The sequence below is a fragment of the Saccopteryx leptura genome, chromosome X, assembly GCF_036850995.1.
Source record: "Saccopteryx leptura isolate mSacLep1 chromosome X, mSacLep1_pri_phased_curated, whole genome shotgun sequence".
NCBI classification, from domain to species: Eukaryota; Metazoa; Chordata; class Mammalia; order Chiroptera; family Emballonuridae; genus Saccopteryx; species Saccopteryx leptura.
In genome coordinates this window covers 9,438,268-9,441,820 of record NC_089516.1, presented here as the reverse complement: position 1 = coordinate 9,441,820, position 3,553 = coordinate 9,438,268, and the positions used below count along the sequence as shown (strand labels likewise).

At 36.9% G+C, this 3,553-nt stretch overlaps 1 non-coding gene across 1 annotated transcript; it reads left to right on the top strand.

The window, feature by feature from the left end:
• The first annotated feature begins 2,875 nt into the window (after positions 1 to 2,875).
• Positions 2,876 to 3,039, top strand: LOC136386523 (U1 spliceosomal RNA). Its single transcript, XR_010747917.1, has one exon. It is a non-coding gene; the product is annotated as a U1 spliceosomal RNA (small nuclear RNA).
• Positions 3,040 to 3,553: the final 514 nt, after the last annotated feature.

Below are 3,553 nucleotides of genomic sequence, written 5' to 3'. Positions count from 1 at the left end.
TATCAGATATTTCACATATGAAAATTTTCAGTAAAGGTTTGTTTTTAGTGAAAGTCTCTTTGCTCTGCAGATAGTTTTTGTTATACTTCAATTCTTGCCTGAAGGCTCTGCTATAAGCTACAAGCTATATTTGAGTCTTGAGCAAAATAGGGCCATCTCAGAGCCTTGTCAAAAAGGACTATAACAGGTAATTCAAATTATTGATACTTTCAAAAGGAGATCCTTGGGTACAAGCTTCTGATGGCATCACTTAGACAACTTTGAGATCACCTCAATGGACTGAGTTAGGATTTCCAGAATATTGTTTAGTGAAGAAGCAGATGGTTTCATGATACTACTAACCCAAGATCCATCAGGACTAGGACTAACTACATAAGGACTGAATGAACTGATGAGAAAAAGTTTATTGTGGTTACTTGTTTGGAATAATTGTTTTCTAGATGATATGAGAAAGACCTTTCTTTTTATACTTAAGCTGTGTGTAACCTATATTTTTAACAGCTTTATTGAGATATAATTTGTACACTACACAATTTACTCATTTAAAGTATACAATTCAGTTGTTTTTAGTCAATTCATGGAGTGAAGATTGCCGCTACCACAGTCAATTTTAAAACATTCGTCATCCTAAAAAGAAACCCTGAATCCATTAGCAGTCATTCACTCCTCACTCCCTCCTCCACCCCATTACCCAGCCTCTGGCAAGCACTCATCCACTTTCTGTCTCTATGGATTTGCTTATTCTGCACATTTCATATAAGTGGAATTACACGTGTGGTCTTTTGTGACTAGATTCTTTCACTCAGTATAATGCTTTCAAGGTTCATGCATGCTGTAGCTATATCAATGTTTTGTTTTGTTTGATTGCTGAGTAGTTCATTATATGGATTTGCCATATTTTCTTTATCCTTTCATCAATTGATGAATATTTTTGTAACCCATAATGTTTAAAATTATTATTATTTTTTAAGAAATATTTTATTTATTGATTTTTTAGAGAGAGAGGAGTGAGAGAGAGAGAGACAGAGAGAGAGAGAAGGGGGAGGAGCAGGAAGCATCAACTCCCATATGTGCCTTGACCAGGCAAGCCCAAGGTTTTGAACCGGCGACCTCAGTGTTCCAGGTCGACGCTTTATCCCACTGCGCCACCACAGGTCAGGCCCATAATGTTTAAAATTATACTTGACTTTCACTGATCTGTTTCCTTCTTCTACCACTGCCCCTGAATTCCAAAATTTTAACTAAGTTCCTTATTTTTCATGTCAATATAATTATTTGCATAGTTCATTTAAATATTCACACACACACCCTCTTTTTCTTAGTAGAATTAATTGAAAGAAACAGTTTTAAAACCAACATCTTGTCTGGGGTATCATATTTGAGAATTATGCTCATTGAATCAGGTATGGCCAGACACTTTTATGGAACTCAAATTGACTTTATTTCTGGAGCTAAAGTCTACAAAGAAAGGTCTCCCAGGAAAACTCCTATGGGACTTAGAAGGTCCAGCCTTACTGAGGTCAGAAACGTTACTTCTGGGCATGCCAGAAATATTGATATATTTTGGGGTCCTTGAGGAGAATTTATAGATAGTGCAAATGAAATCTGGCACAGAGTGCTTCTTGAGCTTGGTTTCTTTGCCTCAAGATAGCAAATAATAGACGTCCAGTTTGAATTCTCTAATAAAAACTTTTAAGGAAATTAATTTTGAAAGTCCTGTATAGTAAATGAATACATGTTACAGCTGTGTAAATAATCAGAGCAGACCTCTGAGACCAGCCTTCTTTTGTGATGATGAAGAAATGTTCTTAAATGTTACTTTCTTTTGATTACTTTTAGATAAGGAGAGAGAGAGTATAAGGAAAAATGTAAGACTTTGTTTAGAATGGGCAAAAGAAATTACTGAGTATCCTTTTAATGGAATGTTAGAGTCTCTCAGGGATTAGCTCATCCTACCAGGGTATTAGCCTTTGCCTTTGACTAGGCTATTCCATGACTCTAAATAGACAGGAGTTAACTGGTAGAAAACTGATGACAATGTAAACAATTCTAGTCCATACAAGTGCAAACTAGCTGTGTCCAGTGTGATTCACTTTATTATTGACCAACGACTAGACCAGTTTTTGCAAATTCATTTCAACATGCCTTTAACTGTGTATAAATTTGTGAGTCTTTGCCTTTTTTGTGACATCTTTTCCAGTTCTTTGTTAATTAATGACAATAAAAATGAATAGCACTTGTTCATTTTATCTTTTTATGAGTGATTTTATCCTTTTTGAATGTTGTCTTTTAATATCCCTTAATAAGTCAAAATTATCCCTGTCCCACCTCTGTGAGTGAGCAACTTGAATGGCAGGATAGGGCTGACTAACAGGTAAAGAAGAGGGATGGAGCAAGGGATGGACTGGACTGGCTCTCAGGGCTGGTGGCTCTCAGTTCTTTTTTGATTCTTTCTAAGAATGGGATAGAGACAAAGAATACATGAAAGCAATGGGATGATCCTTTAGTGAAATAACTTACGGAAGAAGAAGGGAACTAGAAGGTAAATACAACAGAAAGAATGACAAGAAACCTGGGTTCTAGATCTAAGTCTGCCACCATTAGCTGTCTGACATAGAGAGTAACTTTTTTTTTTAATATCTCTAGTTTCCACATATTATCTCTTAGGGTTGTTATAAGGATTCAAATTAAATTAAGCCATCATGTAAAGTGATCAGCATTATGGCTGCTTGTTTGTATTATTGTTATTATTCTCTGGACTTCAGTTTCCTCAACTGTTAGAAGAAGGAGCACAGGTCGGTCCATGTTACCCAAACTTTGATGTGCTTGAGCTTGGGACACTCACTTGAAAGGTAGTCTTAAAACCCACCCCCTCATACTTACCTGGCAGGGGAGATACCATGATCACGAAGGTGGTTTTCCCAGGGCGAGGCTTATCCATTTCACTCCGGATGTGCTGACCCCTGCGATTTCCCCAAATGTGGGAAACTCGACTGCATAGTTTGTGGTAGGGGGGGACTGTGTTCGCGCTCTCCCCTTAAATTAAAAAAAAACACCCCACCCCCAAGTATTCTTACTTAGGAGGGCGTACAGATACTTGCCTTTTTAACAGCCAGGAGATTCTGATGTAGCTGATTTGAAGGTTATATTTATACATTGAGAAGAACTCTACCAGATGATCTAAAATTTGTCTTGAAGTATGAAATCTCTGTATTTTCCCTTAACCTTAAAATCTCTTAGCAGGAATAGCAGATAAAATGCCCAGCTTCCTCAAATGGTGATAGAATCTTCACTATTGAGGAGAAAAGGTAGAAAATTTTAAGAAAAAGAAATGGACCACCTCATAAAGTTGTATCAAGTGAAATAATTAAACATGGCATGGGATAAAATGCACATAATTTAAAATAGTGGCCAATAGTTATTGATTGTATCATTTGAAGGAAAGAAATCTAAAAGCAGAGCCTCTGATCCAAAAGTATCCATTACCTAAAAGCTGGGTCCACAGTGTGTTGCAAGGACCAGCAGCCTCAGCATCACTTTGTTAGAAATAGTC